This window comes from Prionailurus viverrinus, chromosome B1 (assembly GCF_022837055.1).
Source record: "Prionailurus viverrinus isolate Anna chromosome B1, UM_Priviv_1.0, whole genome shotgun sequence".
Classification (NCBI taxonomy): Eukaryota; Metazoa; Chordata; class Mammalia; order Carnivora; family Felidae; genus Prionailurus; species Prionailurus viverrinus.
This window is the reverse complement of record NC_062564.1, coordinates 38,903,195-38,922,755: the sequence shown is the minus strand read 5'-3', so window position 1 is coordinate 38,922,755 and position 19,561 is coordinate 38,903,195. Positions and strand designations below refer to the sequence as shown.

General features: G+C 39.8%; 1 protein-coding gene and 1 long non-coding RNA gene across 5 annotated transcripts in view; one reads left to right on the top strand and one right to left on the bottom strand.

Annotated features, from left to right (window-relative positions):
- Positions 1 to 1,393, bottom strand: part of LOC125163511 (uncharacterized) — a 28,926-nt gene extending 27,533 nt beyond the window's left edge. Inside the window, exon 1 of the long non-coding RNA XR_007151483.1 lies at positions 1,356 to 1,393. This is a non-coding gene — a long non-coding RNA (uncharacterized LOC125163511). The remainder of the gene's footprint in view (positions 1 to 1,355) is intronic.
- Positions 1 to 19,561, top strand: part of PSD3 (pleckstrin and Sec7 domain containing 3) — a 789,820-nt gene that overhangs the window by 231,785 nt on the left and 538,474 nt on the right. The window lies entirely within an intron of this gene.

Below are 19,561 nucleotides of genomic sequence, written 5' to 3'. Positions count from 1 at the left end.
AAGATGGGGTCCATTTTCATAAGCAGTTCTTCTTAAAACATTTGTTTTTTAGCCCTTCAAATTTCATATGCACTGTAAGTGTTTTTCCAACATGAGCTTTATTTATTAACTTATAGAATGAATGGGGAGAAGGGCAGAAAAAGAGACAGAGAGAGAGAGAGAGAGAGAGAGAGAGAGAGAGAGAGAGAGAGAGAACTTAAGCAGGCTGCACGCTCAGCATGGAGCCCTATGCAGGGGTTGATCCCATGACCCTGGGACCATGACCTGAGCTTAAATCAAGAGTCAGTCACTCAACTGACTGAGCCACCCAAGTGCCCCCCAAGATAAGCATTTTTAGTGACTTTATGTTTTCCATTATATGGAGATATTGTAATTTATTTGAATCGTCAGTCTTTTGCTTTTAGTTTTTTGTTGCAGTGCTGTCAAGAACATCCACGTAATATTTTCTTGGGAAATTTCTTACAAGCATAAATGGTAGATGGAAGAGAATACATATTTTTAAGGTTTTGATTCATATTGTTATTTCTCTCTGGAAAGATCGTATGTATGTTGGCCAGCATTACATGATACAGTACCTGTGTCCCCATAACTGATGATATTACTTGGCTAATATGTACTCCTCTGGTTATGAGTTAAGATTTAGATATTTTCCATATGTTTATTAGGAGTTGGTATTTTTTCTTGAATTGCCTATTCATGCATTAAGGAAGATTTTGACTTTATGTGTAATTTTTCAATTTTATCTACCAGTGGCATGAAATGCCTCATCTTCCCATCAGAGGTGATACTAAAGTAGAAGTTAAAGATACTGGAACTGTTTAAAGCCAGGGAATGAGTATCTATTAACTTACAATGCTAAGTCAGCCTTTATACCTTTATACAGTTATAAATCAGTCTTTAATCCTTCTGTTTTAATCTTACAGATAAAGAACAAAAGGCTTAGATAGGCCAAGGAACTTATCCAGGGTCCCACAGTTGTAAATGGCAGAAACAGGATATAAACCCTGTTCTGCCTGACCTTGTAGCACGTGTTTCTTTCACTCTAACTATGTACCTTCCACGTCTGGGCTATACCTTGTTTAAGAAGACATATTTATATCAGGTATTAAGTTAGCTGGCTGGAATCTAAGGTACATTTTGACCAAAAAGATGAAATTTGGAGGAATATTTAGAAATATTCTAATGTGATACAGAGTACTTCAGAAACTTGGTGTTATTTTGATTTTTCTGCTAACTCTTCTAGTTAGGAACTGCAATGTATTAGGGGAGTAGAAAATGGGTAGGGATTAGCAAAGACCTTTTCCCTAAAAGCTTTGACCTCTTCCCCTTCCCCACACTTCCAGGAGAGTGCTTACCTCTACTTGCCTTTTGTCTCCTCACTAGTGCTTTCTCTTCATACTCACCTGTTAGAATGCTGCTTTCTCTATTTCCCTAATGCCGTGGCAACAGTGCATGGCAACTGCTTTCCTTGAGGTCAGGGAGAAAGACTTCATATTTTTCTTTCTCTTCAACCTGCTGTTTGCATTTAGCACTGTGGTCTACCCTTTCATCCAGTGAAAAGCAAGGAAGCACTGAACTGTAGTCAAGACTATAGGACCTGCTGGATGGAATAGCTAGCAGGCCTGCTGTGCCCCTTTGCAGCAGTTTAAACTCAAGCCTTTTCTGACCACCGGTTCTAAAATAGTACCCATTGCATCTTCTGCCCCCAGTCCTCTACCCCTTCATTCTCTGTGCTTTTTTTTTTTTAACTTGACATGTTATATACAGAAGTTTATTTGTTCATTCAGTCTACCCCCCACTAGAATGTAGGCTTTAGGTGAGTGGGATTTTCTTTTGTTCACTGTTCTACGTGTTTCCTGGGACTAGCACATTGTGGGGCTCCATAATTTTTTTTTAATGTTTATTTATTTTTGAGAGAGAGAGAAAGTGAGCATGAGAGGCAGAGGGGCAGAGAGAGAAGGAGACACAGAATCCAAAGCAGGCTCCAGGCTCTGAGCTGTCAGCACAGAGCCCTATGTGGGTCTCGAACTCATGGAGTGAGAAATCATGACCTGAGCCTAAGTCAGACGCTTAACTGACTGAGCCACCCAGGTGCCCCCCTCCCCCCCCCCCCCATAAATATTCGTTAAATAGGCCACAGGACTTGGTGGTAGAAGCCTGATTTGCTCTCCTTGGATCTTTTACCTTTGAAGGCATCTTTGGATGGTATTTGGCCTTTCCCTGGAAATTTGGTCAACTCCAGGGGATTTTGAAGTCCATCAAGTCTTAGGGCCTGAGCCAAGTGAGAGCCCTGTCAGGAGTAGATTATAGTTATGAAAGATTTGCATGAAGAATAGCTTAGACTTTGGTTTGAATCCTGACCCCTGGTAATTTTACTCACTGTATGAGTTTGAGGAAAGCTTTCTGAGCCTGTTTCCTGATCTGTAAAGTGTGCATAATAATATCTGCCTCCTTAGTGTGCATTGAAGATGAATTCTGACAATGTGTACGGGGGAAGAAAAATAAACAAGTGTTGGTAATATGGTTGTATTAGTTTTCTTCTGTATGATTTTCTGTTGATAAATGGAGTTCCTCAGGTGGATTATACTTACTGTCTTACTAATTTAGACAGGCTGTTCAGTGTAATGGTTAAAAGCTGGGTAAGTGACTTTAGTGTTTGATTGCCTGAGATCTAGTCCTTTTGCCACTGTGGCAGTGGGGAAGAGCAAACCCTCATTTATAAACTACAACAAATGACTATGGTAGTAGTATTTACCTCAGGGTGAATATAAAGTTTTAAGGAGATCATGTTTAGCACAAAGTTTGGTCCGTAGGAAGCACCCAATAATTTATATCCTGTAGTTTAATAATAATACTTATAATAGCTAGTAGAGTTGATAGAAGGTTAGACTTCATCTAGTGTAACTCTAGTACTCCTGTGTTTCTAATTCTGCCTCCTGGAGTAATAAAGAGTAAATGAGTATCCTTTTCAGTCACAGTCATTCATGTACTTAAGATTGGATCTTGTAGACTGATTTAAATCCCTCTAGAATTCATATGTTGAAGCCCTAACCCTCCATGTCTGTAAATTCAGAGATAGAGCCTTTAGGAAGGTAATTGAAGGTAAATGAAGTCATAGGGGTGGGGCCCTAATCCTATTGCACACGTGTTCTTAAAAAGAAGAGGAAGAGAGAGAGCAGAGCTTTCTCTTTGTGAGAAACAGAGGAAAAGACCTTGAGAGGACATAGTGAGAAGGCAGCAACCTACAGGTCAGGAAGGGAGGCTTCATCAGAAACCAACCCTATGGCACCTTGATCTTGGGCTTCTAGCCTCCAAAACTGTGAGAAAGTGCTGGAGGCTGGGTCTTAAGCCATTTGGTCTGTGATACCTTGTCTGAGCAGCCTGAGCAGATTTGAACAGATCCTTTTTCTTTTCTCATATCATCATCCCTATCTTATCTTAGTTCTCCTCTTGAGACAGTTTTCCAATGCCTTGCCATCCTTGTTATCACTGTCTAGATACTTCCAAGTGTACCATTGTCCTTTTTAAAATGGGAAACCCCAAGAGATCAGGACTCCCAGGTGGTCTGAGCAGATTGGGTACTGGACATTATTCTTCTTAATGGAATACAAGATTGTGTTAGGTAGTCCTCTGAATACCCAAGAGTAATGTCTGTGCCACCCTATACCTGGTTGATATTGTAGTGCAATTTCAGAATTTTATCTTGTTAATTTCAGCCTTTTGTTTTGTTTTGTTTTGTTTTGTTTACAACCCTCTTTGGACCAACCAGCCCACCCAATACTCAGTGCTGGCAGCTTTCATGTTGTGTGTTTTGGTCAGTTTGAGCTGTTATAACAAATTACCATAGACTGGATGGCTGAAACAATAAACATTTCTCACAGTTCTGGAAATTGGAAGTGCCAGTTCAGGGTGCTGGTGTTGCAGGATTTTTTTTTTACCTCAACACCTGGGGCTCGTTGTCTCACTGCTTCAAAGAATGAAGAGGTGGACACAAAATGAGCAGCAGGCAAAAGTTTACTAGAGTATAAATCAGAAAGTAAGAATAGTATGAAAACTCTCTTTACAGAGAGGGGACAGTTGAAAGTGAATGCCCGAGACTATAGGCAAGGGTTCTTGTTTTATAAGATTCTGGTCAGCCCTTCCTTCCCTTCCCCCTCTTTCCTTATCAGGTACTACCCTCACTGGCTTGACAACTCTAGGTGCTGGGTTGTCCATTCCTGATTAGCTCAATTCCATTGTATGATGGGTGGTCTGTGGCCATAGCATTCCTTGTGGGTCATATGTTTTATGGTCTACTACTTATTTTTTGTTAGGTCTTTGGTCAAATTCCTGAGGGGAACCTGAGGGGGAGGAGGGCACTCCCAGCATTGTTCCAAAATAAGTGTTTTTCCCCACCCAGGGACCTCAGGTCCTCATCTTTCTGTCTCTGCTTACTGAATCCTATCTTTTCCTATCACACTGGTATGGTCGTATTCTAGTGAGGGCCTGGTTTCTGGTTTACAGAGGGCTGTCCTGTTTTTGTGTTTTCGCATAGTGGAAAAGGAGCCACTCAGCAATCTGTCCTCTTCTTTTGGGGGCCACTAATCCCATTCTTGAGGGCTCTACCCTTGTGACCTAATTACCTCCCAAAGGCCCACCTCAAAATAACCATTACATTGGGATTAGAGTTTCAGAATGTAAATTTTGGGGGCAGGGGGAGGGACACAAACACACTGCACTATACCCCTAACATTGGCTGCTTAGCCTGCTCCTATACTTCCAGTGGTGGGGAGCTTGCTGTTTTGTTTTAGAAATTATTCTATTGTTGGATTCCTTCAAGTGTTTTGATTCCTTCAAGTATGTTGAATCAAAATCTGACTCTGTAGCTTCCACTCTTTGATTACACCTGTATTCTCTAGATAGCAGAAAATGTTTATTGTGCCTGCACTTGACAGCTTCTCATAGACTCCCCTCTTCCTTCCTGTTATTTGCTTTAAACAATATAATAATATTTTACTTAGTATCACTGGGAAAAAAATCAATTCCACTTCTTTTCCACAGGCCAAAGATACACAGATAAATGAATCTGTAATACATAAATAAAAGAGGAGCTTAATTGACAGCAGAATACCATATTTGGTTTGTTTTAATGAGTAGCTTCTATCTGATCATTCTCTGTGAAAATAGATTGAGGTAATAGGCTGTACATTCCTTACTATTTGTATCAGTAAGATTCATACCCTTCTTCTCTGTTTAGTGTGGTAAGCATTAAATATTTACCTGAAGTCTTCATAGTGTTTTAGAACTGGAAGGTACCCTACAACTCTAATTTCTTTTAGACCCTCCTGTGGCAGATATTTATCTTTTTTGTGCTCAGTTCTCTTTTTGTTGTGGTAATCAAAGGCTAATGGGAAGCTGGGCTCAGCCTACCCTGGCCTACTTCTGGCCATCAGATGGGGCATGTGATCTTCTCTGGCATTTGAGTTCTAAGGAGCTCTGAGTTCTTTCGATTTGCCTCTATAGAGTATTGGAGGCAGCTGGGCTGGTTGATAGGTATTGTATTGGCAGTCTATGGTCCAGAGCCTCGGTGGAAGGAGGTTACTATCCACTGTGATGAAGTAGTGGCAGTAGCAGTGGCTCCAGCAACGTTACAGTAGGCTGGGCTGTTCTGTTTTAGGACCTTGGCTATGCTGTGCCCTGCTTGGTCCCAGTCTGGGTCTGCATCTGCAGCCGTCCTGTAGACAGGGAACTCCCCAGACTCTTGCCAATAACAAACTTCTTTTCTGCCTAAACTAACCTGAGTCAGTTTCTTGTTTTTAACCAGGAACCTAGACATGTAGATCCTTATTTGACTGTTTTCAAGTTGTGATATAGGATTCTAGTGTTGAATCATCCCTGCCTAAGCACATCTGAGGTTTGTATGTACTAGTTAAGGGATGTACTCCCTAGGGTGTATAATTGTTATTTATGTGGCAGTTAGGAGTTATTTCTTCTCATCTTTAACTGATTAATTTTCAGAGTATTCTTCCAGGAAAGATTTATTTAGTTATTTGTTGTTTGTTTTTTAAGTAAGCACAATGCCCAACATGGGGCTTGAGCTCACAACCCTCAGATCCAGAGTCAGATGCTCTACTGACTGAGCCAGCCAGGTGCCCCAGGGATTATATTTTGACTCTTTTAAAGCAGGTACTGATAGCGTAGGCAGTTAGTTAGACATGACCTGGAGGCAAAAGCGGTAATAAATAGATGACACATTAGAAGCCTGAAGGCACAACATCCTGACTTTGTGGCTTTTAACATCTTGGCCTTAACAGCTTCCAACACCCTGGGACTGACAGACCTAGAGCCACAGGTGCAGAAAGTGTGCTCTCCTCTCCCACCTTTGCCCCAGGGTAACCTATAATGATAATATATTTACATTGTGGTTTTGATCCCTCCAACCCCCATGGGGGAAGATGACTCTGACAGTTCCTTTCCTTTTGGCAAAATACCTTGTAGGGCCAAAATTTCCCCCTTCCAACAGGTAGGAGGAGTCCTTTAGATGATTGAATACAACTTCTTGGAGACTGCCCTAGCTATGGCCCATAACCTCTGCAAACCTAAAAAGAAAAGACACCCCTGACCCCGGTGCAGCTGCCATCCCTGGGCCTGCCTGCTCTCCCACCTTGAGAGTGTACTGTCCTTAATAAACCCAAACTGCTTTGTGCTTGCTACTTTCCTTCTGGCTGTCTTTATTTGCGTGGGTCCTCACATAACACTTTCATGGAGAATCTAAGAACTGAGACCTCCATCTACACAATGCACTCTCCCACTGGTAACAGTACTTTTATTTGTTTTATTTTATTTTTTTAAGTAGGCTCCATACTTGGTGTGGGGCTTGAACTCATGACCCTGAGATCAAGAGTCTCATGCTCTACCGATTGAGCCAGCCAGGTGTCCTGGTAATAGTATTTTTAAAAGAAGGTGGTGAGGCAGGGAACATGTCAGGATGTTGAAATTTAGGATATGGAAATTGTTATAAAAAGGTAAAGCTGTGTCTGATTGGACGGAAGGATTCAATCTGTTTTGAACACTGAAGTTTTTAACAGAGCTCCATGGAAGGGCTCAAGTTGCAAATAAATTTAAGAAAATGAGGTAAGTTGGTTTATCAGTGACTGGATATGTTAGGGTAAATGAGGGTTATTGTTTTTTTTCTCTTTTACCTATTGTTATTGTAATATTGTTATTGTTTACCTATTGTTATTTCTCATTTCAAAAACTAGTGAAGAAATAATTAATGTTATCTTGAATATGGGTATATATTTATATTTTATTAGCAGAAATAAACTTTTTAAATTCTTAAAGTTATATGTAATTTGGAGGGTTTTAAAAAAATTCTCTGCGGGCCATTCATAGGGAGACCACGTGTCTGTGGTATCTGCAAATCCATAATAATAATCTATCCTTTCACAATATTTACTCCTTATGACCAGTACTTTCATATTTTGAAAGATCCTTGGGTTTACTTTAATTACACCCATTGACATTAAATTATAGGTAAGGTAACAGGATTTCGGGATTCATACTGTGGAGTGTGATACGAGGCTACTATTAATGATATTAATGATACTAATATTATGACAGTTTGGATAATGAATTTTCCTAAAGATGAACATTGAAAGTATCAAGGGCATTTGCTTAATTGGATCTTATAGTATCTTGTTGAAAAATCTCAGGGAAATTTGTCTTGCTTAGTCTATTTCTATGAATACCGTACCTTGAACAAATAAGGTTTAGTGTGACCTCTCTAGAAATGGACACAAATAGGGGCACCTGGGTGGCTCAGTCGATTAAGCTTCCAACTTCAGCCCAGGTCATGATCTCATGGTTTGTGGGTTCGAGCCCCACATCTGGCTCTCTGCTGTCGGTGGAGAGCCTGCTTTGTATCCTCTGTCTCCTTCCCTTTCTCTCTGTACTTCCCAGCTCTCTTGCTGTCTCTCAAAAATAATAAACATAAAACAAAATGAACACAAATAAAAAGCCATAGGTATAAACTAATTTTTAACAAGACCTAAAACATGGATACTTTGTATTTCATTACTAAATTTGCCCATACTAGGAATTTGTAACCTTTTCTGGTCATTCCACAAATTCGCATGGTGTTATGGATTTTTAAATCTAAATTCATCTGTTTTGTTTTTAGGATTTCATTAAGAAAGTATACTTTGTGGGGCACTTGAACAAAGAATATTTGTAGGAAAGGATTTTTAAAAGAATATATGAGTGTGATGTAACTTAGTACTTAGAGCTATCATTAAAATGAATCCCAGAGATCCAACATGGCAGAGAAGTAGGGGGACTCGAAGTTCAATCGTCCCTCAAACACAGCAGTGTTGAGGCCAAAGAACTTTGAATTCTAAGAGTCCAGGCTGCAGAGTGACAGAGACATCTCCAGGGGCCCACGGGGACAACCTGACGAGCCATAGGTGCCTGATTGCTATCTGGGAGAAATAAAATGGGCCGTGTAGACATGGAGGGGAGGGATTCCCTTCTTTGGAGAGACAAAGGGAAGAGAAAGAGAGGCTGTGGAAATGTAGGAGTATATTTGTACAAGAGAAAAACCACAGACCCCGGTCGGAGAAATATCCAATCTCTAACTGCGAGGCTTTCCCTGGACTGGGGCCACCTGCCTAGTTGGCGCACCTGGGGAGGAGGGGAGCCAGCCCCGGGCTCAGGTAACTAGCTCAGCGGTGCAGTCCGCAGTGGGAGAAGGCAATCCCCTCCCTCAGTGCTGTGGGAAGAAGGTATTTAACGGTTCAAAGGACATTGGGGTTTAAATCCCAGCCAAGCGCCAGGGAAGCACGGGAGTTGCTGGAGCAGGACAAACTGCCTCTTTCACACCTGAAGGGCACTGGGGAGGAGGCCCTCCATCGGTGGGATGGAGTGGCACTTCCCCGGAAACAGGGTACGCAAAGCGGGACCCTTTAAGATGTCTGGGTTTGAATCCCAGACAAGCCCCAGAGAGGCGCTGGAGACTGTGGAGCAGGGGGCCGGGGCGGGGGGTGGGGGTGCGGAGAACGACGACAAAAAACAACCCACTTGCTCCTGCGCAGCACCGTGAGGACTGCCTGAACAGAGTGGTTTGGACACCCAGTCCAGGAGGAGAGACTGGGGTGTCGCCACTTTTCTCCCCATCACCACCAAGGTGGGGCCTCAGGGAACTGACAGAGGGCCCACAATTGAGGCGGGACCACCTTACACCAAACCACGCCCCTTCGCGCTTGGTAACTACCTGTGCTAGAGTGGGATTGAGGCTGAGGAACCAGACAGCCCCTCCTCCAGACTGGCACTGCCACCAGTTCCAAGGAACCCAAGGGTTTTGCATTTTCTGATTTAATTCTTGGATAATTCTTATTTTATGTATGTATGTATGTATGTATGTATGTATGTATGTATGTGTATATACATATATACACACACACACTTTTTTTTCCTTCCTTTTCTCCTTTCTATTTCTTCCCTCCTCTAGTCTGGTTCTTCTGGTTGTTGGTTTGTTTAAACATAGTTAATCTATTCTCTTTATACCTGTTCTATGTATCCTTCTTTATTTTTTTCTCCTCCCCCCCCCCCCGACCCCCGGATTAAGCCGTATAGTTTCTCTGCCTCTCAATTTTATTTTATTTTCCCTGTTCCTATCATTTCTCTTTTTGTATGGGATAAGGCCTCTTCCACCAACACCACCCCCAACCCGTTGTTTTGTTGTTGTTGTTGTTGTTGTTTTTGTTTTGTTTTGTTTTGTTTTTCTGGGGCTACTTCAATGAACAAATGGAAGCACATCTGGTGGAGGGCCCAAAACATCACTACGAGTAGGGAGATAAAGCAACCAAAATCACAATAGAGAGCAAGTAACACACTCCAAAAAATACCTCCTGAAGACCCAGGCCCTGGACGGTGTATGACCTATCTTTAATATATTAGTGCTCACAAGTGCAGTACACATAACAAACTTTTAAAACACATAAGAGACAGAAAACTAGCCAAAATGATGAAATGGAAGAATTCTCCTCAAAATGACAGCTAAAGAATTGATCAATACGGGCACCTGGGTAGCACCAGTCGGTTAAGCATCTGACTTCAGTTCAGGTCATGATCTGACTCATGAGTTCAAGCCCTGCGTTGGGCTCTGTGCTGACAGCTCAGAGCCTGGAGCCTGCTTCAGATTCTGTGTCTCCCTTTCTCTGCCCCTCCCCTGTTCATGCTATCTCTTTCTCTCTCTCAAAAATAAACGTTAAATTTTTTTTTTAAAAAGACTTGATCAAAACAGATAATATATTGGATCAAGAATTTAGAATAATAATCATAAGATTAATCGCTGGGCTTGAAAAAAGCATAGAAGATAGCAGAGAATCTATTGCTGCAGAGATCAAGGAACTAAAAAATAGTCATGACAAGGGGCGCCTTGGTGGCTCAGTCAGTTAAGCGGCCGACTTCGGCTCAGGTCATGATCTCGTGGTCCATGAGTTTGAGCCCCGTGTTGGGCTCTGTGCTGACAGCTCAGAGCCTGGAGCCTGTTTCAGATTCTGTGTCTCCCTTTCTCTGATCCTCCCCCGTTCATGCTCTGTCTCTCTCTGTCTCAAAAATAAATAAACGTTAAAATTAAAAAAAAATAGTCATGACGAATTAAAAATGCGGTAAATGATGTGCAAAATAAACTAGAGGTGGTGACAGCGAGGATTGAAGAGGCAGAGAGATTAAGGGAAATAGAAGAAAAATTATGGAAAAAGATGAAGCTGAGAAAAAGATAAAAAAATTCTAGACCAAAGTGGAGAATGAGAGAACTACGTGATTCATTGAAACATAATAATGTCTGTATGATAGGAATTCCAGAAGAAGAAGAGAGAGAAAAAGGGGCATGAGGTGTATGTGAACAAATCATAGCTGAGAACTTCCCCAATCTAGGGAAGGAAACAGACATTGAAATCCAGGAGGCACAGAGAACTCCCTTCAGACGGAACTTGAATCAATCTTCTGCACAACATATAATAGTGAAATTGGCAAAATACAAGATAAAGAGAATTCTGAAAGCAGCTAGGGACAAATGGGCCCTAACCTACAAAGGTAGACACATAGGGTTATAGCAGACCTATCTACTTACGGCTTGGGAGGCCAGAAAGGAGTGGCAGGACATTTTCAATGTGCTGAATAGGAAAAATATGCAGCCAAGAATCCTTTATCCAGCTAGCCTGCCATTTGGAATAGAAGGAGAGATAAAGTTTTCCCAAACAAAAGCTGAAGGAATTCATCACCTAAGGGTGACTCTGTGAGTGGGATGTTGCAAAGACCACAAAGGACCAGAGACATCACTATAAGCATGAAACCTACAGATACCCAATGGCTATAAGTCCATATATTTCAGTAATAACACTGAATGTAAATGCTCCAATAAAAAAAGACATAGGGTATCAGAATGGATTAAAAAATAAGACCCATCTATTGGCTGTCTACAAGAGACCCATTTTAGACTTGAGGACACCTTCAGATTGAAAGTGAGGGGAAGGAGAACCATCTATCATGCTACTAGAAGTCAAAAGAAAGCTGAAGTAGCCATACTTATATCAGACAAACTACATTTTAAACTAAAGGCTATAACAAGAGATGAATAAAGACATTATATCATAATGACAGGGTCTATCTCCATCAAGAAGAGCTAACAATTATAAATGTTTATGCACCCAATTCGGAAGCACCCAAATATATAAAACAATCACAAATGTAAGCAGACTTACTGATAAGAATGTGGTAATTGCAGGGGACCTTAATACTCCACTTACAACGATGGACAGCTCATCTAGGCAGAAAATCAATAAAGAAAGCAATGGCCTTGAATGATATGCTGGACCAGGTGGACTTGACAGATATATTCAGAACTTTGCATCCAAAAGCAGCAGAATACACATTCTTTTCGAGTGCACGTGGAACATTCTCCAAGATAGATTAGATACTGGGTCACAAGACAGCCCTCAATAAATATAAAAGAATTGAGAGTATACCATGCACACTTTCAGATCACAATGCTATGAAACTTGAAATCAACCAAAGGAAAAAGTTTGGAAAACCTCTAAATGCATGGAGGTTAAAGAACATCCTACTAAAGAATGAATGGGTCAGCCGGGAAATTAGAGAAGAAATTAAAGAATATATGGAAACGAATGAAAATGAAAACATGACAGTCCAAACCCTTTGGGATGCATCAAAGGCAGTCCTAAGAGGAAAATACATTGCAAACCAGGCCTATCTCAAGAAACAAAAAAAACCCCAATACAAAAATCTAACAGCACACCTAAAGGAACTAGAAGCAGAACAGCAAAGATACACCAAGCCAGCAGCAGAAGAAAAATAATAAAGTTCACAGCAGAAATAAACAATATAGAATCCAAAAAAACCCCAGTAGAATAGATCAATGAAACAGTTGTTTTTTTGAAAAAAATAAGCAAAAGTGATAAACCCCTAGCCAGACTTCTCATAAAGAGAAGAGCAGGGACCCAAATAGATAAAATCACCAATGAAAATGGACTTACTACAGCCGATCCCTCAGAAATACAAAGAATTATCAGAGAATACTATGAAAAATTATATGCCAACAGACTGGACAACGTGGAAGAAATGGACAAATTCCTGGACACCCACACATTACCAATACTCAAACGGGAAGAAATAGAAAATGTGAACAGACCCATAACTGGTGAAGAAATTGAATCAGTTAACAAAAATCTCCCAACAAGTGAGAGTCCTGGGCCAGATGACTTCCCAGGGGAATTCTGCCAGAGTTAATATCTATCCTTCTCAAGCTGTTCAAAAAAATAGAAACCAAAGGAAAGCTTCTGGACTCATTCTATGAAGCCAGCATTATATTGCTTCTCAAACCAGACAGAGACCCCACAAAAAAGGAGAATTTTATAGGCCAGTATCCCTGATGAACATGGATGCAGAAATTCTCATCAAGATACTAGCAAATCGAATTCAACAGCATATAAAAAGAATTGCTCACTATGATCAAGTGGGATTCATTCCTGGTCTGCAGGGCTGGTTCAATATTCACAAATCACAATCAATGTGATACTTCATATTAATGAAAGAAAGGATAAGAACCATATGATCTTGTCAATAGATGCAGAAAAAGCATTTGACAAAGTACAGCATCCTTTCTTAACAAAAACCTTCAAGAAAGTCAGGATAGAAGGAACAAACCTAAAGATCATAAAAGCCATATATGAAAAGCTCACAGCTAATATCATCCTCAATGGGGAAAACTGAGAACTTTCCTCCTGAGATCAGGAACACGACAGGGATGTCCACTCTCACTGCTATTGTTTAACATAGTGTTGGAAGTCCTAGCCTCAGCAATCAGACAACACAAAGAAATCAAAGGCATCCAAATTGGCAAAGAAGAAGTTAAAATTTCACTCTTCGCAGACAACATGATACTCTACATGGGAAACATGAAAGGCTCCACCAAAAGGCTGCTAGAACTGATACATGAATTCAGCAAAGTTGCAGGTCACAAAATCAATGTACAGAAATCGGTTGCATTTCTATACGCCAATAATGAAGCAACAGAAAGAGAAATCAAGAAATCGATCCCATTTACAATTGCACCGAGAATGATAAAATACCTAGAAATAAACCTAAGCAAAAATGTAAAAGATCTGTATGCTGAAAACTATAGAAAGCTTATGAAGGAAATTGAAGAAGATACAAAGAAATTGAAAAACATTCCATGCTTATGGATTGGAAGAATAAATATTGTTAAAATGTCAATACTACCCAAAGCAATCTACCCATTCAATGCAATCCCAATCAAAATTGCACCAGCATTCTTCTCAAAGCTAGAACAAACAATACAATCCTAAAATTTGTATGGAACCACAAAAGACCCCGAATAGCTAAAGTAATGTTGAAAAAGAAAACCAAGCAGGAGGCATCACAATCCCACACTTTAGCCTCTATTACAAAGTTGCAATCATCAAGACAGTATGGTTTTGGCACAAAAATAGACACAAAGACCAGTGGAATAGAATAGAGAACCCAGGATTAGACCCACAAATGTATGGCCTACTAATTTTTGACTAAGCAGGAAAGAATATCAGGTGGAAAAAAGTCTCTTTAGCAAATGGTGCTGGGAGAACTGGACAGCAACATGCAGAAGAATGAAACTAGAGCACTTTCTTACACCATACACAAAAATAAACTCAAAATGGATGAAAGACCTAAATGTGAAGCCATCAAAACCCTAGAGGAGAAAACAGGCAACTGCTTGACCTCAGCCGCGGCAATTTCTTGCTGGACACATCTCCAATGCAAAGGGAATTAAAAGCAAAAATGAACTATTGGGACCTCTTCAAGATAAAAAAACTTCTGCACTGCAAATGTAGCAGTCAACAAAACTAAAAGGCAACTGACGGAATGGGAAAAGATATATACCAATGACATATTGGATAAAGGGTTAGTATCCAAAATGTATAAAGAATTTACCAAACTCAACACCTGAAAAACAAATAATCTAGTGAAGAAATGAGCAGAAGACATGAATAGACACTTTTTCAAAGAAGACATCCAGATGGCCAACAGACACATGAAAAGATGCTCAAGGTCAGACTGGCTAAAAGTAACAACTCAGGCAAAAATAGATACTGGTGCGGATATGGAGAAACGGGAACCCTCTTGCACTATTGGTGGGAATGCAAACTATTGCAGCTGCTCTGGGAAACAGTGTGGAGGTTCCTCAAAAAATTAAAAATAGAACTACCCTGCGACCCAGTAATAGCACTGCTAGGAATTTATCCAAAGGATACAGGAGTGCTGATTTATAGGGGCACATGTACCTCAATGTTTATAGCAGCGCTTTCAACTATGGCGAAATTATGGAAAGAGCCTAAATGTCCATCAACTGATGAGTGGATAAAGAAGATACGGTTTATATGTACAATGGAATACTATGTGGTAATGAGAAAGAATGAAATCCTGCCATTTGCAGCATTGTGGATGGAACTGCAGGATATTGTGCTAAGTGAAATAAGTCAGGCAGAGAAAGACATGGATCATATGTTTTCACTCATATGTGGAACTTGAGAAACTTAACAGAAGACTATGGGGGAAGAGAAGGGGAAAAAATAGTTAATAACAGAGAGGGAAGGAGCCAAACCATAAGAGACTCTTAAATACAGAGAACAAACTGAGGGTTGATGGGAAGGTGAGGGAGAGGGGAAAATGGGTGATGGGCATTGAGGAGGGCACTTGTTGGGATGAGCATTGGATATTGTATGTAAGTGATGAACCACGGGACTCTACTCCAAAACCAAGAGTACACTGTACACACTGAATGTTAGCCAGTTTGACAATAAGTTATATTATAAAAAATAAAGTAATTGGGGAACTGGTATTACATAAAAAATAAATAAAAGACTTGGTTGTTTAAAAAAATAAATAAATAAAATGGATCCCACTAAGAAGCTATTCTGGGAGGCATACTGAATATTAAGTGCCCTCCCCTACCCCGCTTTGCATGTTTATTAAATAAATAAATTTTATATTGAAACATTAAGATTTAAAACAATATTATTCTTTTCATTGTAGACATTTTGGAAGGCTGTACACTTACTTCTGTGATATTCCAGTAGCCCAACACATTGTTGGAGTTTTTTTTCCTTGGGAAATACATTTATATACTCCATTGCATTTTGAAAAATTATCCTCAGTGGTGATGGACCTTTATTTTTTTGTGGGTGGATTTTACTTTTGAGTCAGCTTACAACTTTTAAAGTTTGCTCTGTAGGCCAGGTGACAGCAAGCTGGGACACAGTTTTTCTTTAGTGAGACATGAAGTGTGTCTGTAAGGAAATCTGTCTTATTTGATGTGAAAACTGGTTTTGGAGGTTATTTCAGAATAGGAACTCTAAATGATTTGCTCAAGATTTCTTGAAATAACATGTGTGGTTTCCTAGGGAGACTCTTTGAATGAGTACAATTCATTTAGACGTACAAGTTCTGTTTTTAAAAATAAATTTCAATATACTTTATGGTCTGCTTGTGAATTCTTCTTCAATGTCTGAGTACCCTAATTAGTCAGAATTGGACTTGGGAGCAGTTTTTCTGAGTTGGGAAATCTCAGTTATTGGGTGGAATATAAGATGATTTTAACTGAGGGCAGTGGCTGCCCTGAGGCAGTGAACAGTGTTTTGTGTGAGAGTGCATAAATATTTTGGTTCCCATCAGGAAAGGTTACCTTGTGTTTACCACCTTCTCCAAGGGGCTCAGGACCCCAAAACAACTGAGAACCAAGAAGGTCTTCCTTCTCTGGCAATTTCAGTAACTGTGGGAACATGGATATGCATTTCTGCACCCTGGTTCTTTGGTAAATCTAGAGTTGTTCTAAGGAGCTGAAATGAATGTCTTGTCTTCCATGGGCATAGTTGCTCAGTTAGTTCCTCAGAGGAGTTACCAGTTTAATGTTGGTGGTTTAGATTTAGATCTTTCACTAGGCTCTTGTTGAACGTCTTGGATTTTGGAAGCAAATACCCTCATAGCATCTGGGAATATATGAATGGGCCCTCAATACCTAACCCTAATTCTGTGCATTTGGAAGCAAGTTTTGAGAGCCGCCTGTTTGTGCCCAGTTAGTTGATTTTCCTTTTAACCTTTATGTTACTTTTATGTACCTTTTACCTTTGGTTACTAACTTGATCATACGAGTCGTTTGGCAGTTTGTGAATGTTTTTATCAAGTGTAAAAACACTTGCATGGTCATATGCGTTTTCTTTATTTTTTAACTTTCTTGTTGAAATACTAAAGAGAATACTGTTCTAAGAGCCAGAGGAGTCCAGGCATCTTATGGACCAGCTCATAGTTAAAAGACTTCAGCAAGATGAACCTGGTATGTGTGAGGCATTCTGAAGATAATTAAGTGAACAAATAAGTAACTCTAAGTGTTGTTTAGGGTTAATGTGGATATAGCATTCTACTGCTGGTAATCTTAAAATACTTTTCTAGAAGATTTGAAGTAGAATCCCACTCTGATAGGTCTTAGAGCCTATGTGAAAAGAAAGCCAAGTAAAAGACTTTATGGAAAGATGTATTCCCATTTGTCTGGAATAGTTGGAGCCAGGCAAGAAGATTGGAATAAATTTCTCTCTTAAATCCCTTAGTTCTGTTTATCAGAGCTTCTCCAACATCTCCCTTAAATAAAAGTAACATTCCTTCTACCCCTCTCCCAACCTTGCTTGAGTGCATACCCTAAAGCAGTATGCTGCAAGGACATAATTTCTTTTATGACTCATTTAAAAATTTCATGCCCATTTTGCATTACATTAAAAAATATATTTATTTTAGTATAAAAATCAGGTTTTGAATGACCATCTATTCAATCTGAACTCCAAGAAAATGTATCCATTGGTCTGGAGACTTTGTGAACCCTTGGCACACTGCTGAGTCACCCTGAGGATTTGAAGATACCCCTGTTTGAGAAGCAGAGTTGTAGGGTATAATTGAAAGCTGTAAAGTCTGGGGAAGTATGCATTTTTAAAAACTACCTTTGTCTGACAATGTAGTATAGATTGTAAAAACCTTGTGAGAAGTGGAATGGGAACCCCATTTGCAATGTTTATAGAATTGTGCAAATTAATAAAGGGAAACCTAACAAAAATGGTGTTGGGAAGTCAGAGGCGGAGAGTTCACACCCTACCACTTGTCAATTACAGAACCAGCCTACAGAAAAAAGGTACCTTGCAAGTCCATGCTGCTTTATTATGGAGAAAGAAAGGTTTTCTTGCTCTGCAACAGCCCAGCCTATGAACCACTGTCACAACTCAGCCAATGGAAAGCAACTACACTTTGAACTCCCAGTTTACTCTAATGGACTTTTGTTTATAACAGCCCCTCCAACTTCCTTCTTTCCTCTACGAAAGAGAGTTCCTTTCCTTTATTCTCCAGACTTAGCTATGGCAGTTGGTGTGTCCTGAATTGCAGTTTTCTGCTATACCCAAATTAACCCATTTTTGGTGTTTTATTTTTAAGGTTAACAGCATACAGCTGCCTAATTAAGAAATGCATCTTATCTCAATGAGAATCATTTCCTTTAAAATAGCCCAGTGTATTCTACCATTTACTGAGAGTCAGGTCAACTGTTTCCCTGACTGTAGGACTGTGTGTCAGTGTAATCCTGGGAAGTTATACATCACATTTTTTTTCCCATTTTAAAAAGGGAGATTAGAATACTTGCTGCTTACTCCTCTCCTAAGGTGTTGAAAGGATCGATGAGATCATGCTACTAATGTACCTTAAACTCTCTGGAAGACATGGGCACGGAAAACACCAAGTGTTGTATTACCAGGAGTTTAACCCATGCATGGCTTTTACTCTGCCATTACACTTCTGTTTATTTTGTTTACATGTTGCTTTAAACAATAAAGTAAAGTACTGTATTAAACTTGAGGCTTATCCAAGTCTATTTGTAGGATGTGGCTTCTTTAATAATTCTAGGCTGTAATTTTTTAAGCATAGTTTAAACTTTGTGCCCTACTCGAGTAATAAATTGTCATTCTGGCAACTTCAGTGCATTTTCACTAGGGGACATGGTGCTTGCCAAGGAGAAGGGTGATGAGATGAGAGAGAACAAAGCCTTGCCAGTAAAGCCTGTGGTCCTTTTTTGAATGGCCCAATAGGGATGCTGATTCCTGAAGAGCATAGCCTCCTCTCTGTAGGTAGCTCTCCCCCTGATTTCATTTAGAGAAACCCCTTGGGCTTGGCAGGATGTGTTCATATACATCTTTATGTAGCCAAAACCTGACTGGTATAACTGAGTTTAAAAGTCAGATGCCAGAGTGTTCAGAAAGGCATTATTTCTGAATTATCAATGAATGAAGCTACTGTAATAGAAAATAGCAAAGTTTAAAATAATGTTGATATTCAGGATGGCAGAATTGGGGGAGTTGGAAGTGAGATGGGAGAAATATAATTTTAAACCCTTAAGCTTTCACTGAAGTATAATGCTTAGTTGTTAGTAATTCTAAGCAATGAGTTAAGCGCATTTATAAATAGCTTCTTAACATGAATGAACCTTTTTATGAATTGAACTTCAATGAAAAATAAGTTGGTCATGCAAATTGTTTTTTAGTGGTCTGTTTTAAACATTTTAGGGATGAGATTAAAAAAAACATTTTTAGGCTGTAAAAGCAAAAAGTTCTGCCCTAAAAGCAACATTAATTATAATAATAGTCTATAGTGAAGAAATATGTGTCACTTTCTTGATAATGTTATGTTTTCTTTGAGTTTCAAAATATGAAAAAGGGGTGGCTTAGATGTAAAATGGAGACCAGTGAGTTGAGTGAATTGAGAATAGTTGTAGACACAGGAGTCTTTTGTGCCTCAGCCAGTTCAGAGCCACTCTGTACTCTAGCAGCTTTGGAAATCAAAGAAGACCTTGCAAGAGAGAAGTTAAGAGTAGTTGGTTGCTCACACATAAGCGCTGTAAGGAGGAAATCATTGCTTGTGCTATGAATTGGTTCTGAGGCAGCTGAATCCTTGAAATAAAAAAGTAAGTGCTCCAGGG